Source organism: Protopterus annectens, chromosome 6.part0 (assembly GCF_019279795.1).
Source record: "Protopterus annectens isolate FY-2018-M chromosome 6.part0, PAN1.0, whole genome shotgun sequence".
NCBI classification, from domain to species: Eukaryota; Metazoa; Chordata; order Ceratodontiformes; family Protopteridae; genus Protopterus; species Protopterus annectens.
The window spans coordinates 1,894,460,089-1,894,486,565 of record NC_056737.1 but is presented as its reverse complement, the minus strand read 5'-3'; positions in this window follow the sequence as shown (position 1 = coordinate 1,894,486,565).

The following is a 26,477-nucleotide window of genomic DNA, read 5'->3' as shown; positions in this document are numbered from 1 at the left end:
TGTGGAGATGGAATGTAGCTTTTGGAAAAGTGTCCAGATAAACGTCTATTACAACTGTCTTTTGTAGTACTGTGCAGTGTATGATAACTTCATTCTGCCTCCTTCACATCAAAGCTACAAGAATGCTTCTAAGAATGCTATTATCTCAAGATTCAAGTGTTGGCAATCTCTCATCTTATTCATAGATTGTTGCCATGTTAAGCAGAACCTTGCAAAGCATAACTGTTTGCCGGAGAAATTTGAGATGCCTCAGCAATGCAGTGACACCTGCCTTATAGTTCTTTTTGGTTCATCTGTTTAATGCTTTATTATTATGTCAAAATATGAATACAAAGTCACCAGGAGGCTTAAGAATTAACTGGAGTGCGTGAGCAATGCATGCACAGTACATATACTCTGATTTTATTGTATATGTTATTGCCTGTCTAAACCCAAATCCTAATGCATATATTCCTGACACCAATTTTTAGAAGATAACATTCCATGTAACAGTATTGTTTGGATGTTTAGACTGCATTACATCATTTTACTCTTTTAAGAATACACCTGCCTTTTTGAATGTGCTATAAGAATATTATCTTCAACATTTGCAAAATAAATATGTCATATCAACAGTATAAGCAGATGTTGACTGACTCTAGGTTCTTTGGTATTAATATTCCATAACATAGGAGGCAGAGAAAGATATATGTATTCTAGTATACAGCACTCATAGTCATGTTAATACCAGACAAAATTGTTGCCAGTTCAATTCAATATTAATGAAAAGTGATGAAGTCAAGTTAGAGACACAGTACAGCTATTACACTGCAAGTCAAAGCATGACACCAGGGAGCTGGTCAGGTCAGAAAATGTAAAGTCAAGAAATTGCAAAATATGTTATTTTCCCTGAAAACAAATAGGAGAAAGAGCAGGGAACAGCATATGTGTACAAGCAGCAGAACTTTAGGTTATCACATATGTGAAAGTCATCGTCTGCTGGACAAGTTAAAATGGATCTGGTAACCACTGCAGGGATATGAGCAGCAAGACACACCATAATTAAAATAGGGTCCTTTTCATTCCAGAATATTCAGACCCAGAGTAAATAAGAAAACCAACTGCTGTATTGTAAACTGGAAAATAAGTTGTGATATTCATAAATGATGAGTTGTTGGGTGTAGATTGTCATGGAAGTGATACAAAATTAAGGGAGGGAAACACATAAGCATTAGAATGGTATACAAAACACTATCAGATAGGACAGACATTCATGTATTTAATTAAAGGTAATGTTGAGGAAGCTATGTAAGTAAATGACAAAATAGATGTTACTCTCTTCAGTATGCACTGTTAGATACTGAAAGCAAGACTTGCTGTTAGTCAACCCTGAAAATAAGGAACATAAAATACAGCAATACTTCACCACAGATTTAAAACTTACATGAAAAACAGAACAAATGCACATTACAATGAGATACTTTTAGGTAACAAGGTACAAGCAGTAAAGCAAATACTGAAAAAGGCGTACCTAATTTTTCACTTTGTCACCATAGGGATATCATTCCATATGGTTTTCTAAAGAAGAATTAAAAGACAGAATAATTTCTTCCCCTACTGTCTGCATAACTCTCCATTATCATTATACATGATCATTTAATACTTTATGGACTTAATTGTAGCAAACCCTATCTGAAGATACTCAACAAATGCAGAGTAGTTATCAAGGCTGGCAACATCCTGGCATCATATAAGCATGAAGCAAAGGCTCAGAAACAGTCACAATATGACTATCTTTATCTAGATTTATGGAGAAACCCAGAAAGAACAGAATGCTAGGTTGAACGGATCAATATCTGTAGCATAAAATGACTTTTAAAAAGCAGATTGAAAGGAAACAAAGAATAATGGTGTGTTAGAGTCTAATGACACGCCATAGGAATGTACTGCTAAAGTCCATTATAATTTTTTTGGGAAACAGTAGATTTGAATCAGTGTTTGCGATTGAAGGAGATGACTCAAAAAAATTACTACTGTGCATGCTCATTGTTATTGACCAGGGTCCCACACACTATTAATCACAGAACATCTCTATCAGTATACTGAGTATTGTTAGACAAGTAGGCACTTCTCCATGTACTGCCTGTCTCTTGACTCATGCGTTCAAAAGAGACGAAGAAGCTGTGTATGGGTTCATGATATTTATTGGTACATAAACACATCAGGAACTGTAACTAGAACATGCACTTAAGCTAAATGACCTACTCATTATTTCAAACACACTCATATGTGCATCTCCATTCATGCCTGCTTTCACTCTGGCTGACTGTACAAAATGGCACTGAGCTTGCACATGCGCACTAATTTATATGCACATGCTGTCTAGCTACAGTGGCTGACTAGGTTCAAGATAAACACTGATCTATATCCTCCCTCTTTAATTTGCTCTATGTGCAATAGAACAAAACAATTTACACGCTAGATATCACAAGTGAATTCAAGTCCAAGTTGCTGGGTATTTCGGAGTGGGTATGGACATTCTACCCAATCTGGTCACATAGAAATTATAACTGCGTTTAGCAACAAGGATAGACTCTGAGGATTTTTGCTCAACTGGAACTTCAAGGGTTACATCAGGATTACTTGAAGAAAGTACACTGTCCTCTGGAATTTGAATAAATGTGGAGTTGCTCAAAGAAATAGTCTCTGGCACAGGCAATCTGTTGCATCACTGGTTTGGAGACTGGTAGTATATGTCTTTGATTCCTTCTGAAATCCACTCCTTCAGATTGTAAGACCTCAGTTTTTCACAAAAATTTTTGACAGTACCCAGTTGGTCATATCCTTTAGATGTTTGCATTCTTGCAATGTCTTCTTGCTTTAATGGTCTAAGAGGTTTGGTGGACTTACAGTAGTACAACTTTTGTGACTAGTGCTTTTTCAAAAGCTGAGCCTTGAACATTTTGTTGTTCCTTACATTTAATACTAATAATTGTTTAATGATTGGTAAAGTTGTTCTCGTCTGTCTGGACATTAATCTCTGAGCGGGTGAACCAAGCAAATTATCTCAAGGAATATTTCTGAGATAAGTAGGTTAAGAAAACATTGGTAGCATCTCTCCTGGATTTCTCCAACAAATGTTTAACAGTTTGAACTGCATTCTCAGCTAATCCATTGGATTGTGAATACTCAGAGCTATTAGTAACATGGACAAATTCCCAAGACTCAGCAAATTTCTTGAACTGCTGACTTGCAAATTGTGCACCATTGTCAGATACGACTGTGTGGACTACCATGAACAGAAAAATGTGTCTTCAACTTAGCGATGACAGTAATGGACATTAAGTTAGGAAGAAGGTCAAATTTCAAACCAATTTGAATAAGAGTCTAGTGGCACTAAGTAATGTTGACCATTCCATTTGAAAATATCAGTAGCAACTGTCAACCATGGTAATTCAGGACTCTGGTTTAGCTGAAGTGGTTCTTTTTGTTGGTGCGGTTTAGTACTACTGCAAACTGAACATGCTAGAGTTTCCTTCTCTGTATCTTTTGTCATAAAAGGTCAAAATACTATGCCACTTGCCCTCCTTTTGCTAGAAACAGTACCCAGGTGGCCAAGATGCAAACTCTTGATATATTCTTGCTGTAATGCTGAAGGAATTACCAGTTTTGGACCTTTCATGATGATTCCATCTTCCATCATGAGCTTGTCTTGGTAAGGAAAATACTGCTTTAAGTCAAGTGGTAAACTAATTTGTCATGTTGGCCATCCATGGCTGATAATATGTTTCAGCTTTTGGAGAATTAGGTCTGAAGTTGTATGATTTCTGGGTTCCTCAAGACGTGGTGAGGAAAAATATTTCTGACTTCCATGACTTCAATGTCTGCTTTCTCATTATCATGCTGTGCTGTTGTTTGTCTTGGTGTTCTTGATAAAGCATCAGCAAGGTATAGAAATTTGCCTTTTGTATAGACAATATTGGAATTGTGCTTTTGCAATTTTAGTATAGTGCATTGCAAGGTGTCCTGGTGCTGTATGTAATGGCTTTTTTAAAATTGTCACTAGAGGTTGGTGATCAGTCTCTATTTCAACAGGTTTGCCATAAATATAATCATTGAACTTTGAACATGTGAACACTATCACCAAAAGCTCTTTTTTAATTTGTGCATACTGCATCTCAGCTTGAGTTAAACTTCTGGACACAAAGGCTATTGGTATTCCTTCTTTAAGATAAGTTGGAACAAGGCCATACTTTGAAGCGTCACACGAAAGAGTTATAGGTTTGTGAACATCATAATATCTCAATGTGGGTGGACTGGCAATGTTCTGTTTCAGAACATCAAATGCTTTTTTGGTGTTGTTCCCACCAGGGCCAGTTTACATTTTTGCATGTCAACTCACACAAGGGTGCTGAAAGCTCATTCAGGTCTGAGATGAACTTTCCTAAATAGTTGACCATCCAAGAAAACATTGCAAAGATGTGACATTTTCTGGAACTGGCATCTTAAGAATTACTGTTTGCTTAAACAGATCTGGTTGTAAGCCAGAACTGGTAAACAAATGACCCATGTAAGTAACTTCTTTCAGCTTGAATTTAAATTTTTGAGGATTCAGTCTAAGACTGACTTCACGTGCATGGTTTATACCTTTCATATTTGTCTTCACCTTTGTCCCTTACAATAATGTTGTCTACTATGAATGCTGAAGTTGACAAACCGCAAAATCGTAGAGATGCTGGAGGTGCAGGAAAATAATAATCCAAATAGAGAAGTGAAGTTTAGTTTTAAAATACAAAAGCGTTTATTTTGAACAGAATCACGTTAAACACTGAAGAGCGTTTTTCGTTCCAACAAATGTCGGAACTTCATCAGACAACAACTTCCCCTATTGCAACTTCATTTATAGGAATTAACCGCTGTCAGCAATTAATTAAGTAAAACACACAAAGCACTTTATATTTAAAGGGGTAGATACATTGTAAATGATGTTAAAGTGTATTGAAATACAATACAATAGTCCTACATAAGTGCTTATACGGAACCCTATATAGTAACAAAAAGAAGTGAAGTAAAATAACGAATCGTTTCCCTTATCTGAAATGTTAGCAGATAAACCCAAAAATTAGTCGTTCATATGCTTTTACTCTAAAAGTAAATCAACAGTATAATACATATACACACTAATTTTGTATTTAAAAATGTATATATAAACTGTGTAGTATACTTAATTAAAATAAAATGAAATAAATTGAAATGGACTTAACCGCACATATAATATCTAAATACCTAAATACAATTTTTAACAACCAGTGTAAAACAATTTGATTTGATTATATATATTACAATAAAAATAAATAATGTATATATATATAAATGTATAAATTAAAAAATAAGAATATTAAAAAGCTAAAATAGTAAATGTATATAAGTATGTGACCTCATTTTTTTATTTTATATTTTTATTATTTATTGTTTATTGAATGATATCTATTCGTGTGTATGTAAAAGTCACCTAAATAAACTTTTAATTTTAAGAATACATGCAATCGAACAGAACTCGTTCAGGCCTGGTTCACTACAGGCCATTAACCGTAGTTGCCATTTAAGTTCACTTCTCTCAAGTTCTAATTTTAATAGATTTTCATTAATAGGAATCTGTTCATCAGTTTGTTTCAAAATTTGGTTAATAACCATAAATTTAAATGTATGGCCTGGATTTTTTGCACAATGTCTAGCCAGAGCATTTTCATCTTTGTTTTTCGCAATGGCATAGTTGTGCTCGTATATCCTATCACGTAGTCGTCTATCTGTTTTGCCCACATAGAATGAAGGGCACTTTGTACATTGAGCTAAGTAGACTATTGCTCTAGAATTACAGTTGTATGATGCATTAACATAGAAAGTTTCATTTCTAATGGTAAAGTTTTCAGATGTTTCTATATAAGGGCAGTAGTTGCAACTCCCACATTTCTTGGTACCTCTTCTAGCTTTCACAATTTTAGGTTTAATTTCCAATAATTTTTTTAAATTGTGACCCTTTCTGTATGAAATAGTGGGTCCAAAATTGAAGATGTTAGATAAATTTTTATCTAACGATAAAAAACGCTAGTATTTTTTCACTATTCTGCCTATATTTAATACTTCTATGCAATAAGTGAATGTGAAGGCAATAGTAAAATCCTGGTTATGTTCTACTAACTCATTCAATCCTTGTTCAACTGTAGGTGAAGAATTAACATCTATTTGCTCAAAATAATTTGTCCTAGTATCATACACAAGTGAATTGTTTGATATTAGTACAGTGTTCAAAATCGGTTTATATATTCCCTTGTTTCTTTTCTCAGTTACTTCTTGGAATATTGCATGCAAAAATGAATTAGGGTAGCCTCTATTTGTGAACATATCATGCAAGAGTGCACATTCTTCCTCAAAATCCTCGTTTAGGGTGACCATCCTTGCTGCCCTAACTAGTTGTCCTTTAACGACAGATTTCTTATGATAATGAGGGTGCATGCTCGTGAAGTGTAAGTAGCTGTTGCAGTATGTTTCCTTCCTAAAGATCTTTGCTGTATATTTATCTGTATTTTTAGTCAGGTAAACATCTAAAAAATTAACCGATGATTCCTGAAAGTTTTTTGTAAATTTTAGGAATGTGGTGGTTGAATTAAAGTAATTCACCAATTCATCTGCAACATGTTCATCTCCATTTATGATGATGAATATATCATCCAAGAACCTTTTGTAACAAGATATCTTGTTCATCCAATGACTACTGAGGATGTAGTTGTTTTCCCAGTGGGCTAACACCAGGTTTGCAAAACTGGATCCCACTGGGGAGCCCATAGCTACTCCTATTTTTTGTTTAAACAACTTGCCTTCAAAGGAGACAAAGTTGTTTTCCAGAATGATGTCTAGGAGTTGCTCAACTAAAATACATTCGTTGTCATTTGCTCCTTTGGCTCTAATAAAATCAACTACCCACTCAATGCCTACAGCATGTGGTATACATGAATATAGCTCACGAATATCAACTGTTAGAAAGTTCGCTGTTTTGTTAAAAATTGTAGCCTGCATACTTTCTAAGAAGGACCAGGAATCTTTAAGAATCTGGGTTTCCAACTTTACATACTTTTTAATATACAGTCCACGAGTTTTGCACATGGATATGTCATGGACTGTCTTGCATCAACTAAAGCTCTAAATGGTGGATCTAATAGATTTTTGTGTAACTTTGGTATCCCAAAAATCTTTGGGATCCTTGGTGCCATCATTGTAATGTATGTGTACTGTTTTATATCAATGATACCATCTGTGTATAAGTCACTGAAAAACATTCTGATTCTATTGTATGCTTGGTTTAATTCATTTCTACTTATCACCTCATAGGTGTCACTCTCTAATACTGAAAACATAATGTTAGAGTAGTCTCCGTTATAAAGGACTGCTAGCCCTCCTCCCTTATCTGGCTTCATTAGTCTCAGAGGTAGCTGTCTAATTAGGGTTAATAGTGTTTTTTCTTCTTCTGACATGTTAGTTTCAGTATTCTTCTTACCAGAATGTTTCATTAGGTCTCTAAATTCACTAGTGCAAAGATGTTCAAACATATTAAGTACATCATTTTGGGGTGGATTGAATGTACTAGCTATCCTCAATTCATTTGTGTTGTAACTGTTATTACCAAGTAGAATGTTTAAATTAAGTTTGCGTATAAACAATTTAAAGTCAATAATCAATTCAGAGATGTCACAACTTCTTGTAGGTACAAAAGTCATTCCTTTAGCAAACAATTCCACCAAGCTGGGGTCGATGTTACATTCAGTATAGTTGTAGATTTTAAAGTCTTTTTTGGTGTTAAATAGGGTTTCATAAAGTTTTATCTCTTGCATGATATGTTCACAAATAGAGGCTACCCTAATTCATTTTTGCATGCAATATTCCAAGAAGTAACTGAGAAAAGAAACAAGGGAATATATAAACCGATTTTGAACACTGTACTAATATCAAACAATTCACTTGTGTATGATACTAGGACAAATTATTTTGAGCAAATAGATGTTAATTCTTCACCTACAGTTGAACAAGGATTGAATGAGTTAGTAGAACATAACCAGGATTTTACTATTGCCTTCACATTCACTTATTGCATAGAAGCATTAAATATAGGCAGAATAGTGAAAAAATACTGGCGTTTTTTATCGTTAGATAAAAATTTATCTAACATCTTCAATTTTGGACCCACTATTTCATACAGAAAGGGTCACAATTTAAAAAAATTATTGGAAATTAAACCTAAAATTGTGAAAGCTAGAAGAGGTACCAAGAAATGTGGGAGTTGCAACTACTGCCCTTATATAGAAACATCTGAAAACTTTACCATTAGAAATGAAACTTTCTATGTTAATGCATCATACAACTGTAATTCTAGAGCAATAGTCTACTTAGCTCAATGTACAAAGTGCCCTTCATTTTATGTGGGCAAAACAGATAGACGACTACGTGATAGGATATACGAGCACAACTATGCCATTGCAAAAAACAAAGATGAAAATGCTCTGGCTAGACATTGTGCAAAAAATCCAGGCCATACATTTAAATTTATGGTTATTAACCAAATTTTGAAACAAACTGATGAACAGATTCCTATTAATGAAAATCTATTAAAATTAGAACTTAAGAGAAGTGAACTTAAATGGCAACTACGGTTAATGGCCTGTAGTGACCCAGGCCTGAACGAGTTCTGTTCGATTGCATGTATTCTTAAAATTAAAAGTTTATTTAGGTGACTTTTACATACACATGAATAGATATCATTCAATAAACAATAAATAATAAAAATATAAAATAAAAAAATGAGGTCACATACTTATATACATTTACTATTTTAGCTTTTTAATATTCTTATTTTTTAATTTATACATTTATATATATACACTATTTATTTTTATTGTAATATATATAATCAAATCAAATTGTTTTACACTGGTTGTTAAAAATTGTATTTAGGTATTTAGATATTATATGTGCGGTTAAGTCCATTTCAATTTATTTCATTTTATTTTAATTAAGTATACTACACAGTTTATATATACATTTTTAAATACAAAATTAGTGTGTATATGTATTATACTGTTGATTTACTTTTAGAGTAAAAGCATATGAACGACTAATTTTTGGGTTTATCTGCTAACATTTCAGATAAGGGAAACGATTCGTTATTTTACTTCACTTCTTTTTGTTACTATATAGGGTTCCGTATAAGCACTTATGTAGGACTATTGTATTGTATTTCAATACACTTTAACATAATTTACAATGTATCTACCCCTTTAAATATAAAGTGCTTTGTGTGTTTTACTTAATTAATTGCTGACAGCGGTTAATTCCTATAAATGAAGTTGCAATAGGGGAAGTTGTTGTCTGATGAAGTTCCGACATTTGTTGGAACGAAAAACGCTCTTCAGTGTTTAACGTGATTCTGTTCAAAATAAACGCTTTTGTATTTTAAAACTAAACTTCACTTCTCTATTTGGATTATTATTTTCCTGCACCTCCAGCATCTCTACGATTTTGCGGTTTGTCAACTTCAGCATTCACTGTTTTTTTCAGTTCCTGGTTTCCTATGTTGTCTACTATGATAGCACATGGATAACTTGCAAAAATTTGCTCCATCATATGTTGAAATACTTCCCTGGCAGAATTTATCCCAAATGGCATTCTCAAAAATATAGCTGCCAAAAGGTGTACTGAAAGTGGTTAACGGTAAAGATCTGCAATCCAGAGAAATTTACCAAAAGGAAATTTTTTGCAGCTAAGAGATAAAACAATAGGGGCATTTGGCATGAGAGCAGCTACTTCTTCTACTGTACGCATTGGATGATGAGGACATTTAAGTGTTTGGTTAAAGTCTCTCGGATCAATACATATCATTCAAATATCATCTGAGCTTTTCTTATTAGCTGCGACCATGGAGGATACTCACTCATTTGGTTCTTTTACTGGAGTAATTACACCCAAATTCAAAATTTTTCTGGTTTTGCTTATCCTTCTGCATTCCCTTATTAGCTTACATTCCTTAATGGATTGCAGAAAGATAAGACTGAGTCTCACATTACTCCTAGGGTTTGTGTGTTACCATAACAATAACTTATTTGGGAATCCCAGCTCATGTCACCAGAACATTATTGTGAATAGAAGCATAGCTAGGATGGAACTAAAGGGGCAGCCACCCAGGGTGCAAGGTGTTACAGAGTGTGACTGGCAGATGCCAATCAGATGGTAGTGCAGCACTGTTATTCATCACTGTATGGGCATTTTTGGATGCCAGAATGGAAATGAATGCCAATACTGTTTTTGCAGTTAGGACTGAAGTGTTTCAATGCATTGTGTGTGCTATAAGTTTTAGCAAGCAAGCAGTTTGCTACAGTTTATAACAGCTGAAAGTGTTTATTGTTGAGGGGCATAGAAATGGACCTGACTTTCATCTTAAGTGAGAAGTGCCAGATTGGCATGCAGACCTGTGTTTTGCTTCTCAACTTATAATTAAAGGGTCATTGAATGTCATAATGTTAACAACACTTTTTATAAACATTCCACTGTCTGGCATTTTTCGAGGGATTTAAATTTGCCATGCTGAATATTATTGCTCATGACTTTAGGGGTAGAACCTGGGAAACCAGGGTGGAATATGGAGAACTGCAGTGGCAGTTGAGACTAAATGTTACAAATCTTCCAGGAATTAATGATCATGTTTCGATTGATCCCTTTTTTAAAACTAATGGCAGCAAAATTAAAGTAAGGGTTGAATTTTGAAATTCATCAATTTATTATTTGCATATTTATCGCATATGATTTTATTGGTATTTTTAGTACAATTACTGCAGTTAGTTATTTTCGGCATTTTAACTAGTATGAAAACAGCAAGTTTTCAACCAGTACTTAATTTTTCCTACATTTTTAAATAATTCTAGAGTTTTAAACAATTACTCCAGGATTATATATAACCAAAAATACACCGAGGTACCACACAATAGCGTCTTTAATAACACAAAAGAATATATAAAAACAGTGGTGAGCGCTTTCGCAAAACTAATTGCTTCATCAGACAAGAAAATAAAACACTCCATTGCTTATAAACAGATGGAAACATTGACTCCATCACTGATGTCATAGGTCAATTAAGGCATTAAAGCTATATAAAACTTATAAATGTAGAAAAGGCTACTTACAGAGAAAACTGCATATAAAAGACACATATAAAATACTGCATGTAAATGCATATAAAAACTGCATACAAAAACTATATACAAAACTATTGGTAAAAGACCTAAGTAATGTGCATAGATATAAACTCCATAAATGCTGTAGCTATGAAAAACATAGATAAAAATAAAAGGCTAAAAATCTGGATCTAGTCATAAAATCTATCTACAATATGTATGTATAACTAAAAGTAGTCTATGTCTCTAAAATATGAATAAATATAAATATAAGTGTAATGGGTGTATGAAGTGCCTAAAATAAAACATGTTTGAGACATCTTGCTTTCAGGAAAGGAACCAAGGAAGTAGAGCCATTAAGGCCTGGATATTTATCTGCATTCAATTTAATGATCCATCTCTGTTCACAGCTTTCAGTAAAATTTTCTATATCCCCTCCTCTAATGTTTTTGTGTATGCGCTGTAGCACAAAAAACTTAAAAGAATGTGAATTATCTGTATTAATAATATGCTGGGCGAGTGCATTAGTGGGTTTCTTATTTTTGACATCACGAAGATGTTCTAGAATTCTGTCTTTAAGAAACCTATTTGTTTTACCCAGATAAAACACCGGACATTTCTGACAAAAACAATAATAGACAACATCAGTGCTCTTGCAATCAGCATAAGTATTAAGCTGTAACTGAAAATGCTAGGTGGGGTGGACATAGGTATTTATATTGTAAATATGGGGGCAGGCACTGCATGACCTGCAAGGAAAAGTGCCCTGACGTGAAGAAGGGATGGCTTTCTTAGGCACATCCCTGTTACATAACTGTTTCTTGAGTGACATATTGTTCTTGAAACTGAATAGTGGATCTTTACAGCTGATAATCTGCAACTGTGGTACCTCTTGTAATAGGTGCCAGTGTATCTTAATGACGTCAACATATTGGCTGACGTCACTCGCAAACTGTAACACTACTCTAAATTCATTATGTGGCCTAGAGTTTATGTTAGAAGGATTATTACATGGAACTACCTCGTTGTTGTTAAAATAAGGTCTACATTTAGTTGATCTCATATGCCGTGCATCAGATATAGTTTTATCAATTTCGTCAGGTTGGTATCCTCTAGCTATAAACTAAAATTTTAAATTATTTAATGCTAGTAGTGCATCCTCATCATCATCATGTAATCTTAATGTTCTATAAACTTGCCCTTTTAATACATTTCTCGGGATGTGCCTGGGATGCATACTAGTTTTGTGTAGGTATGTGTTCTTTCTGGTTTTTTGTTTTGTGGAAAATTCTACTCTTGAAGCAGTTAAATTCAGCTTTAGCTAGATGTATATCAAGAAAATCAATCTCAGTTGCAGATAGCCGGTATGTGAATTTTAAAAAGTCAGTGGTGGTATGCAGATAATCAACAAAGGATGCAAAATTTAAATCATTACCATTCCACAAAATAAAAACATCATCCACAAAACATACATACCATAACACTGGGTGTAAGAAAGGATTCAAACTGGAGAGTATATGTGTTTCTTCCCAGCAAACTAGCGCAAGGTTGGCGTAGCTATTTGCACAAGGAGTGCCCATAGCCACGTCAACCTGTTGCAGGAAAAATTTCTCTTCAAACATAACAACATTATTCTCTAATATAATTTCTAAGAGACTGCATATAAGTTGTATCTTACTATTTGAAAAACATCTATTTGTTGACAGGAAATTTCTAACCATTTCAATACCCCAAGTATTAGGGATACTGGTAAATAATGACTCAATGTCCATTGTAACCAATACAAAATCAATGTCATTGGTAATAGTGTCCATCCTGTTATGTAACCTTTCAAGGATCATTTTAGTATCTCTTAGAATGGTATGACAATTCTCTAATAATCCATGTATTGTACCTTCAACAAAGATGGATAAGGGCTCGGTGCACCACCCAGCCCCTGACACTATGGGACGCATTGGTGGTGAGACCAGGTCTTTATGTACTTTAGGTAAACCATAAATTCTAGGTATGGTGGGTTTGAGAACATTAAAATACTTAAATAATGGTTCGTCTATCAATCCAGTAATAAGAAGATCAAACATAAGAAATTACACTTTATCAATAATAGCATTGACCATAATTTTAGAGACTGATTTATAAGTTTCATTGTTAAGTAAAAGTTTATACATTTGTTGTAAATACAATTGTTTATCTAATAAAACAATGCCTCCTCCTTGATCAGCATGTTTAATAACTAATGACTGCAGATTCTTTAACTCTTGTAAGGCTCTTTGTTCGTTAGGAGTGAGATTACTAAAGTAATAGTCACTAGAATCATGCTCACCTATGTCCCTGAAAGATAGTTCACAGATATCTAGAAACTTGTTTCATTTTTAGGCACCTCATATACCCATTACACTTATACTTATACTTATATTTATATTTATATTTATTCATATTTATTCAATATTTATTCATATTTTAGAGACATAGACTACTTTTAGTTATACATACATATTGTAGATAGATTTTATGTCTAGATCCAGATTTTTAGCCTTTTATTTTTATCTATGTTTTACATAGCTACAGCATTTATGGGGTTTATATCTATGCACATTACTTAGGTCTTTTACCAACAGTTTTGTATATAGTTTTTATATGCAGTTTTTATATGCACTTACATGCATTGTTTTATATGTGTCTTTTATATGCAGTTTTCTGTATATGTAGCCTTTTCTACATTTATACATTTATAAGTTATATAGCTTTAATGCCTTAATTGACCTATGACATCAGTGATTGAGTCAATGTTTCCATCTGTATATAAGCAATGGAGTGTTTTATTTTCTTGTCTGATGTAGCAATTAGTTTTGCAAAAGCGCTCACCACTGTTTTTATATATTTTTTTGTATTATTAAAGACGCTATTGTGTGGTACCTCGGTGTATTTTTGGTTATATATAATTCTGGTTTTGTGCACCTGGGTTTTACCTGAAGCCGTTTCTCTCTTTATACATAATTACTCCAGGATATTACAATTGTGTGATAGTAAACTATGGGTGCATGATTTTATTTTAACACGATTTTGTTTATTTCTTTAGAATTAACCTTGTCCTTTGAAAGAGTTTTTTTAAACTGATACAATTTTAACTATAACTTCTTACACTATATATGCACCTTATTGAATTTTAACATGTATCTTGCTGTTACATTCCTTGATTTAGTTTTTAAACACTGAGGCTTTAAGCAAAAGTGATTATTATTTTATTTTAATGGATTAATTAATTTAGTTATATACACTAATCAGGGCAGCTATTTAAGTGTTATCAAAACCCAAGACATTATGGTTCTGATGAAGTCTAAAACAAAAAGACACGAATGCCGTGGTTTGTTTATGAGGCATTAAACTTTTTTATTTGTTTTTCTATGGATTACATTAAAGTTTTGAACTAATAAGTGGAGTGTCCATTTTCCTCAAGCTGTTCCAGCACACTATTTTTTGTTTTTCTTTGGTTTTGGAAGTGTGCATGGCTACATTTTCTTCTATAATTGAAAGTTACCAGACCATGGAATAGAACCAGATGCTAGACAATCTTGCTATGGCTCTGATTGTAGCAGATAAAATGAAGAACACAATTTAATATGAGCACTTTCGGAAAAGGCGATGCTTTTCCTTCATCAGATACACAAAAATATGTGAACTTAGATGTGGTTTTATACAAAACCTCATCTTAATTAATTAATTAATTAAACAATCATGTGATACTTTCATCTAAAAGAGAAATTTATATTGAATTCATATGTCTTAGTATTTCCTTTAAACTGGATGTTCTCTTTTAGATGAAAGTATCATATTAAATTATGTTCTTCATTTTATCTGCTCCAGCTTGGATTCGTTATTTTTGTTTTTGAAGTTTGTTACGGTTTTTGGTTTTGTATGGCTCTAATTGTCATTAACTATATATTGGTAGACAGATAGATAGATAGATAGACAGACAGATAGATAGATAGATAGATAGATAGATAGATAGATAGATAGATAGATAGATAGATAGATAGATAGTCAGATACACCCTGGGGTTCAATAAACTCTGTGTAGGCTTTGTGCGAAGCCTGCACAGAGTTTACATGTATGCGCAGTGCTGCATGGTGAGCAGCAACATTAATTACATATTTATGCTGCGCACTGTGTTTAAACATAAATACTTGAGGTTGACAGGGCTTACCAGATAAATTGCTGTCAAGTCTTTAGTGCAAAGTATCAGGACAATGGCCAATATAATGGGAGTACAATAACCCAGAAATAGGGACATATTTGACATATTTGTTCTTTAGAAATGTACTAGAATAACCAAGGGTTTGTGATGAATACATGTTCAGAAGGATTTGAACTGTGAAACTCAAATGTATAAAATTATTGAATCACATCAGTCCTTAGATCATCCCATTGATATGGCAGAAAGCCACACATTTGATAAGGAACACACCAAAAGATATAAAGGAAAAATCTGGACATTCTGTGAAACTCTGCACCATTGAAAGATATGATTGTTAAGTATGTAGTTCAAACACAACACAGGACCGTGTATCTACAGTGCAGATTATTGTGAAATTCTGTACTAAAGTTCTGTGAAAGATCTGTAAAGGTACATATACTGCCATGTAAAATAAAAAACTCAGGGGAAGTGTGTGTACTGAATAGGGAAAGACAGATGAATTGTAGGAATGAACTTAGGGAAAGGAGGACCGGTGAAACAACCTAATGTACAACAGATGAGAGTATGTCAATGGAAGACTGTTGCTGCAGAAACACAGATCACATATCAATATGGTACAGTAGGGAATGCATAATGAAATGTGTATTATCTGTGAAATAAGCATCCTTACATGAACAATGCAGAGGACATCTATCAGGGATGTTATATACAATTGGGTAGGGTGTATTTTGTAAAGCTGTGCAACCTGATTTGCCTGAATATGAGTGTAATCTCAGTGGAGGTCTCCAGCATTGGGACACAGGTAAAGACTCATGGACAACATTAGAAGAAGCACACACCATCATTGACAATATCAGAATAATACCATCAGTAATTCCACATCTCTGACATGACATATGTGATTTGGAGAGATCAGAGAGGGTTCTGCACAAACTCACTTGTACAACTATTATGACAGATATACCACAACCATGATCCAACTGCAACTATAATTATGTTCTTTATTTGACACTCATAAACCATGTAGTAAAACACAATCACTTTATTCTAGCACCTTGGTGTAACCACCTTCAAGGAATAATGCAATTACAAAAATCACACTTTTTATATCAAATTATAACTACATTCAATTAATCAATTAAACAATCAATTAAAACAATAAATCTAAAGCAAACATCTCCAATTTAGCTCATTATTCAAGCCCTTAGGAACTAAGGTTTTGTATTTTAAAATCTATATACTTTCTTTGTATATCATCTTCTGTTTTAAATCATTCTCATTACTTTCCATACATTCAGTTTTTTCCAAAATAGTGCCATGCAATAAATTTCCATCACTATTATGGCAAGTTTTAAAATGTGAGGCTATTATTTTATCTTCCTTTTGATTTTTTACATCTATTAAATGTTCCATGAATCTAATACGGAACTTTCTTTTAGTCTCTCCTATATAATATAACTGACAGGGACACCTTAATGCATATAATATTCCTTTGCTTTCACACGTAAACATTCCTTTGGGTACAAATTTAACATCATTTATACTATTGAATGTATTAATAATATGTGTACATATGCTACATTTGTTACATCTAAAAGTTCCCTTTTGTGATAAAGGTCTTCCAAAATTCATCTTTGGCATAATAAATGTACCATGGACTACCATATATTTTATATTTTTACCTCTGTTATATGAAAAAAATGGTTTCCTAGGTAAAATAGTTGACAGGAATTATTATGACATGTCTGCACTCTATGAGGCTAATAAAGCACATTATCCTGACACTGTAACATCTGCTGGAGATGTTAGGAGGGACACTGATATACCTGTATGTGAGATTATGGTCAATACCAGCTATTTGGCTGGTGTGCATGGCATATATATAGCACAATCCACACTGTCAGAAATGTTACTCATGCCATTAATGTTGTCAAACAGCTATATATGTACTGTGTTCATCACCAGAACAGGTATCATACATACATCTAGTGTAACATCTTGATGGGATTTCCACACCATCAGACAGTAATATTTATGCCAAAAAAAAAAATCCTAGGTATGGCCAATATGATGTGTGACAGGTCAATGTTGCAAAGGTGCTACAGTTCAGTTGCACATCACTGGAAGATGTGTAATGAGCTACATGAAGAATGGTGCATTGTACTCAGTCATTGGCGTGATGAAGGCTGTGAAATATGGAGGTATTACAGCCTGTGATGTGGACGTCCTTCACATACTCAGTAGTTGTGTTAGATACAAGGGAGTAGTCAGCACTATGGTCACATGCTGGTGTACATTCCATATACCATCTATCCCAGGACACAGGTCACATACCTGTGCGTCTGATTATAAGGTGTGATGTCTACATTATTCTTGGACTGTGTGTTTGTTTTCTTGATGTAACAAATCTCTCTGTCTTTTGGTGTCATTGCAGGTGTTGTCATGGCCATGGCAGCAATCTGTGGTGTGTGTTGATACTGTCTGTATTATAGTAATATCACAGTTGGAGTCAATGATTGCCCACAGTCTGTAGTCCTTCACATAGTTGTTTGGACCCAAGATGTGTATATCATTTATGATGCCTGTGACTTAAATAATGGACAGGAAATGGCCTAGCAGACAGCCGTGATGTATGGACCTGATCACTGGACTTGAGATATTGTTCACTTCACACAGCTCAACATATCTGCATGCCATGTATGTGATACAGTGGTCTCCACACTTAGTGATTTAGGTGTTCATGGTCACACCTGACAGTGTTGAGTGAATACCTCAGTGTGGATTTGTGTCAATTGCCCTGGGCTGTCAAGTTCAAAAGGATGCTAGTGTCATTATCATGCATGCCCTCTATGACATCTTTGAGGACATCTAACAGATGTAACAGTTATGATGTAGTATTAAACTGGGATATTACTAGTGTCCATTTAGTAAAAAGCCCATGATGGCATGTCGGTCTAACTCACAGATGAGAGGAGTCAGGATGTGTCTATACATGTAGACATCAGGTGTTGTCCCTCCAAATGACATGGGTGCAGATTGATGTACACTCTAAAGTAATATAGTCTGTGCAGAGGGTTTGTTGACGTGTGTAATCAACAGTGTCAGGAAGGCATATGTGCTGAGTCATGCAATAGGTGATCTGTGATGTTGTCACAGACCATTGATTCTGTGTGATGGACCTGATTGATGGTAAGACAGTATATACAACTATCTTGATCTGGCCTAAGGTTTGGACTCAATCCCCCATGCATGTATCATTGAGAAATCCAGCTCAATGATTTAACACATACATCACTAGATGGGTAACCAATTGGCTCACTGACAGAATACATACAGTGAAAGTTGGTGAATCATCCCGTACCAGTAGAGCTGTCACCACTGGCATACCCCAGGGCATCTTTGCTCAGCCCTTTACTGTTTGGACTCTATTTCCCAAAATTTCAGGCTAAAGTATACAGACTTTGTCTTACTGCTTTTGCTGATTATTGAATACTGGTGCAATAACTGAGTGCACCTAAGATGATAAAATACTACAGGAGGGGCTAACAGACAAATGAATGTTGACAAAGCCACTTGGTCTACAAATAAATTCAAAAATGTGTCTTTATTTTGCCTTCTTCAAAGTGGAATTTCCTACTAATTACAGCATTGACAACAGTCCCACTATGCTGAAACCCAGTGATGGAAGCCCTGAGAACACTCATAGATAGCAAGCTGAACTTCAACCACCAAGTGTCCACACTTGTATTGAAAGCCTATGCTGTGCACATCATAAGTCATTACATCGTATTCAGATCTGAGCATATTACAGCACTATACTCAAATGTCATCCGAACACTAATAAAGTATCATACTCTTATGCATGTACCTCACCACACACATGCAGCAGCTGGAGAGACCATAGGTATTTCTCACCAAGAAAACACAAAGTCTACAAACCATGCCTTGATGTATGTGGATAGACTGAAAGCCATGTCACTGTAATCTGGATCATACAGGATGAGGGAACTTTTGCCTGGCCTCCAGGCCAGTCTCTGACCCTACCCTTTTGGGAATAGTGCACATTCACAACTGAGATATAGCTGATGACTGCAACAGTGTCTGGTGGGGAGAGTATGGTAATGGTGTCCCACATGCTGGTGTAAAATAATATCTGTAATGTCAAGCAATAGCACAAACACACACACACACACACACACACACACACACACACACACACACACACACACACATGAGCATGCGCACGCACACACACACACACACACACACACACACACACACACACACACACACACACACACACACACACACATACACACACACACAGTTGACTGCAGTGTTAGTAGAACCTATACCTATCTAAGTAAAGAGCCTACAGAACTCAGTAGTTTATGCAAGTACCATGGTACAACTCTGACATTTACAAGACTGCAGGTCAACTTACAGTGGATGACATTAGCAGGGCATGTTAGAGAGAAGATGTTGAGAGGCCTGAATGAAATGGATGTGTAGGTGTGTGCAAGTATCAAAACACTGTCAATCCATGGTATTGGATTGGGAGCTATAGGATACACACTTCTGCTCTTCAGGCTAGACACACACACCACCCCACCTGACTGCAGTGAGAATAGAAACCCTACATATCTAAGTACATAGACTACAGAACTCTGCATTTAAGGCAAGTGCCACAGCTCAAGTCTGACTTGGAGTGTTTCAGACTGTGCTGATGTGAGGTGTTGCATTCTGTGCAAGGAAGAGTTGGGCAGTGTGATGTGTGCCATCATGGTTGGCTGGAGTTTTGTGGGTAATTGTCACACTGACTTGTACAGATGCTTCTGTTAAAAATGTATCAACAGTTTTATTATAACTGATTAAATGTATACGTTTAAACAAAGAATTCTGGAATGGAAGAGTAGACGTTTTTGACATTGTTCTATCATTTTTAAATACTGCAACAGATCTTAGCAAAGCTCTGAATGTGTATTGTACCAGAGTCAGGTGATCAAATGTGATGTTTGTTTTGTTTTCTTTGAAACCTGATATAAAGATCTATGACAGTTGTCACAGTCAGTTGAGTTGAGTTCAGCTGAATGGAAGCTCATCACCTTGAGTTGTGGAAGTAAGCATCTCAGCATCTAATCATGCCTTGCTGTATTAAATCAGTTAGCTAGAAAATAAAGAAACTAGTGGTCTTAAAACTTCATCGATGAGCTCAGTCACAATAAATCCCAAAAAAAACATGAAACCAAGGTAGTGTTCCAAAGCAACACGCCTTTATTCTTCACAGACAAGTGATCCTCAGTAACAAAAAATCAGAAATATTTTAACAATGTTAAACATAACAGCTTTTATATACTTAAAAGTTGGTGTGGAAAATGTATGTATTGTTTAATTTTAAACCAGCCTGTTCAAGGCAAAAAGTATAAACAGGGTCAAGTGCATTTTAAAACAAGTACCGACCCCCACACGCTACTACTGATTAGATCAAACTAAATCCTAGTTAAGGAAAAGACTACCTATCTATTTGCAACCCACATTACATAATCAGGTATTACAAAAAGCATAAAATGCACATAAAAAGACTTTTAACTAAAATCGCTTTCGGCTACCTAATGCAATATGCAATAAAGCCTTCATCAGGTCTGTGACAAGAACTAAAATCAAGAAAAACACATAGCTATCTAACCATAAACATAATCTAACTAGAACACTATACATATAAAAATACATCTGTCTAATAATATCATCTAGTAAATATGTACATAAACAACTAAGTAATTAACAGATCAGAAAAAAATGTCAGTGCAAAAAAAAAAAAAAAAAAAAAAAAAACTGTCATGACAGTTTTTGTGTTTACAGCCCCAAAACACATTTGCACAATGAAAATTACTAGTATGTAGAAAACATATACAAAAAATACATAAAGCACTGGATGAAGTAAACTAGTAATGTGTAAACGTGTGCAGGTATCTGCATGAGTGTGCATCAGTATGGCAAATGGGGGTATTACACCAATACTATATGGTAATAGTGGCATGAAAAAAAAAAGTGTGTTTTAAATTTATCGTTTAAATCTCTGGTGTGATGCAATAAATCTAATCAAAGTAGAATTGAGGTTGAAGTAACTAAACATGTACACATTTATATACATTCTACACATAATTGTTATTATTATTATTTAGTATATTTTTAGTACTAAAAATATTTCCTAAATAAACTCCCTAAAAAACCTTTACAGATTACATGGCAGCTTACATAAATTCAATAACCTCTTAACAGAACAATAATAGTTAAGTCCTGGTTTCCTGAACACATTTAATTTCAACTGCCAGCATAATTCCTTTTTCTCAAAAACACTACTGATGTGCTCTTAAAGCTCATCCATCTCTACACAGTCCACAGTGATAAATTTAAAACCAGAATGTCTGGGATGTTCTAATAAATATTTGGATAAGGCATTCCTCTGACATTTATATCTGATGTCAGAAACATGGGCTGAAATCCTGCTTTTCAGTTTATTTATAGTGTTACCCACATAAAATGCAAGTCAGTCATTGCACATAGCCTTATATACAACTTTTTCAGTATTACAGTTACCTCCTGCTGAAGATTTCACCTTCGTTTTAAGATACGGGCACTCAAATGAGTCACATGCAGTCAAGTACTCACAGAAAGTTCAGTTAGGTGAACCCCTTATTTTAGTCCTCATGTCATCTTGGTGTTCCTTATTTTTCTTTTCCACACAGCTGTGTATGCTTCTGCTCTTTTTATATACAAAAGTGGGGTGATCTCCTGAAACCCTTTCAGGCTGCCGATTGTCAGTGAGGATGGCCCAGTTCTCCTTAATAATGGCTTTAATTGTATTGAAATCTCAGGTTTAAGTTTGAATGCAGCTGTCCTTACTTTTCTCTTCTTTTGGGTTAGGGTGCCCTCATTTCATAATTCTACTAAAACACCTATTCCACATAGAGTCATTTTTAGTTTTATAATCTCTAATGGCATCCAGGATCATATGTAACATGTTTGATTCAAATTCTTTGGTTAATAAATCATTTTCAGGATCATTCATGTTTTTTTAGAAAAGGGACCAAATCTGTGGTAAGTGTGCAAATCTATAGCCTTGTGATTTTATTATATTGAGCTTAGTTTTTACTGGATGCATACTATCCCTGTGAAGTAACTAGTTCACTCTTGTTAGTTTTCTATATAAGTTACTAGTTAATTTTCCTCTGTTTTTATCAGTGCTGACAGTCATATCAAGAAAATGCACTGACTCCGAGCTAATGGATGTGGTAACTTTCAGGAAAGGGTTGGAGTTACTGATTTAATGGATAAACTCAGTGAGTTTAGCTTTATCACCTTTCCAGACAATGAATACATCATTAATAAAGCAAAGATAGCTGGCCATAAAACTCCAGTATTCACTTTGTAGTACAAATCCATTCTCTGACTTGGCTAAGGCTACATTTGGCCAGGCTAGGGGACATAGCTATACCCATGGCTATCCCTGTCATCTGTCTGTAAGCCTGGCCATTGAAAATGAAAAACTTGTAACACCCGCCCTCACACCCCTGAACTAAAGTTACCAACTCTGAGATTGCACTACAGTGAGAAAAGGGGAAAGTTCACCATGGTGGCCAAGTGATTAGTTTCCCAGAGGTAAAATACTATGTTCCAGGAGTTTGTTATTTTAAGTTTTCGACAATTCAACAATGTGGTCTCCATAATCCTATATGAAGTGCATCTATATATATATTTTTTTCATATAATAATTATACAAATATATATATATATATATATATATATATATATATATATATATATATATATATAGCTATAGATATATATAGATATATATGCTTACTGTATATATATATACAGATCTACATATTGCTATATAGAGATATTCATAGATATATAATATAGGTCCTTGGCTAACAAGCTTTCAAGGCATACATACTGAATATGTCTTGTGAACTTTTTTTCTTGATTATTTATTTCAAATTATATAACACAAAGAACTAAAGATATGTGTTTTATTATTTTTAACAAAATTGCAGTGATCAGAATCAGCTTATCCTAAATTAAATAAACTCCAATAGCCACATTCTATAAAGCTCATGGATTTAGGTGTATTACACCAATATCTGCACTAGACTTGGGGATAACAGTGTAATATGCAAATGTACCTCAGTACATAAGTGAGCATCACAGTAGCAATAGTGCACTAAAGAAACCCTCAAGTAATCTGTAGTAATGAGAAATCTCATTCAAAGTGCATTGTACATTAAGAAAGTTGTGGAGAAATTATCATAATTCAAGCATCCTGACACTCTTACATACATATCTATAACAGAATCCCTCCAATAAGCTTAAGGATCACTATGGAATATGACCAACTCTATTATTAAAAAACTACCAACTATTCCGATGTAAGCTGCATGGCATTTATAACCCATATTTTCTGAAATCTGTCCAGAAATGTTTCAGACAATTATGAATATTTCCATAATTCATTTACTAACAAATATATTTTGTTTAGGTCTCCATGCCCTTTGTAATACATATCTTCAGCAATATGTGCAGTAAGTTCAGAGACAACTACGGATAATACAGTAAGTAATGTACTAATAAAAATATGCCTGGTTGCATTTACAGATTATGAAGGAATCCACAAAATTTCTAATTAAAAAAATAATAAAGGTGAAGGGCAATCAAGGCCACATTGCCACAGCAACAAGCCAAAAAACGAACAAAGATAAAACGTTATGCTGAAGTCCTGATGTACCAAAACAGATAAATCCAAAGAAGAGAAGTAACAGGACACTGCCAAGACAAAGCCAGTAAAATCACCTTTTATTGAATAGGAGTTAGCGCTTTCGGGATAACCCTTCATCAGACATGATTTTAAAACAACAAATACAGCCATATTTAAAATACAAAAGATCCAATCATCTACTCACAAAAACCCGCCTATTTTGTAGCACAGGTTTAATGGGTAATACATCATTAAGGCCTGGGGGTCTATGTGCTCTTAAATCAACAATCCATTTGGATTCAGCTAAGGCTGTTCTATGTTTGATATCACCCCCCCCTGTCACTAGCCCTAATATTAACAATGCATCTAAATTTAAAAGTATGTGTAGGGTATTCACTTATATGTCTATAAAGTGCATTGCTCAAATCACAAGTTCTGATGTTACTAAGATGTTGCAAAATCCTAACTTTAAGCATGTTATTAGTCATGCCTACATAAAAACATGCACATTCTTCACAATTAGCCATATAGACCAAATGTTGCATCCTACAGGTTGCCCTCCCCTTAAAATAAAAAGTTTTCATCATGTTTGGATGTTTAAAATCTGTGTCACTGTTAATATATGTACAAGCCTTACAATTACCACAGGGATGGGTGCCCACTCTCATATTAGATATAGGCCCTTTGTTCAAATGTACCTCTTTACATAATAAGTCTTTTAAATTCTTATTTCTTCTGTAATTAAATATAGGACGTTCACCAACTATATCTGTCAACCCTATATCACTTGTTAAAATGTTCCAGTTATTCTGCACTATTTGACATATATCTTTGATGTTGCTACCATAAGTAACGAAAAGTTTGGGTTTCTCCTTCTTATTCCTGTTTGAATATATATTACCTTGTCTATCTCTATCTAAACCATTCAGCCATGGCCTGTATCTTGTCTTTCTATATTGTTTATTACTATTCATAGCTTTATTTACCAAGGCTCTCCCATATCCCCTGTTGGTAAGGTGTTGATCTAACCTGGACAATTCCTCGTCACAGCATGCATCCTCAGAGCAGACCCTAGTTATCCTACCCACCTGACTCTTAACAATGTTGGGAAAGATGTGCCTTGGGTGCATGCTATCAAAGGATAGCAATGTGTTTTGCCAACATTCTTTTCTATGGAGTTTTGAAATGAAACACAGATCCGTCTGTTCCACACAGACATCCAAAAATTCTATCTGAGTAAAAGAAGTTTTGGCACTAAAACTCAAAAAGGTGGTAGTGGTGTGAAGAAAAGCTAAAAAACTTTCAAAAGTGGATAAATCCCCATCCCACAAAATAAAAACATCATCCACAAACCTGACATATAAAACTATGTATTTTTGCCATTCCTGATTGTTCAAAACTTCCTTGGTCTCCCATTTAGATAACACTAAGTTGGCATACGTATTAGCACAGGGGGTGCCCATGGCTGCCCCCTGTGCTTGTCTATAGAGGGACCCTGGTCCCAAAAAGACATTGTTATTCAAAACCAAGGATAACAGGTTCTCCACCATAAGTCGCTTATGATCCGTCGCTCCCAAATTGCTGATAACTTCTCCCACTGCTGTTATCCCATAATTATGTTCAATAACAGTAAAGAGACTGTTAACATCCAACGTGGCCATTAATAATCTCTTTCCTTCCAGTTTAACCACCTTGGCTAATAGCCCCAAAAAATGCCCTGTATCTTTTAATATATTATCAATCTTATCTAAATATGGTTTCAAGGTAAATTCTAGCCAAACTGAGATGTTTTCTGTGACCCACCCTCTCCCTGAAACAATGGGCCTGAGTGGTGGGTCACTAAAAGATTTGTGAATCTTCGGCAAGGCTTTAAATATAGGTGTAACCGGTTTGTCTATCCTTTTGAATAACAATGTCTTTTTGGGACCAGGGTCCCTCTATAGACAAGCACAGGGGGTAGCCATGGGCACCCCCTGTGCTAATACGTATGCCAACTTAGTGTTATCTAAATGGGAGACCAAGGAAGTTTTGAACAATCAGGAATGGCAAAAATACATAGTTTTATATGTCAGGTTTGTGGATGATGTTTTTATTTTGTGGGATGGGGATTTATCCACTTATTATGTAAAGAGGTACATTTGAACAAAGGGCCTATATCTAATATGAGAGTGGGCACCCATCCCTGTGGTAATTGTAAGGCTTGTACATATATTAACAGTGACACAGATTTTAAACATCCAAACATGATGAAAACTTTTTATTTTAAGGGGAGGGCAACCTGTAGGACACAACATTTGGTCTATATGGCTAATTGTGAAGAATGTGCATG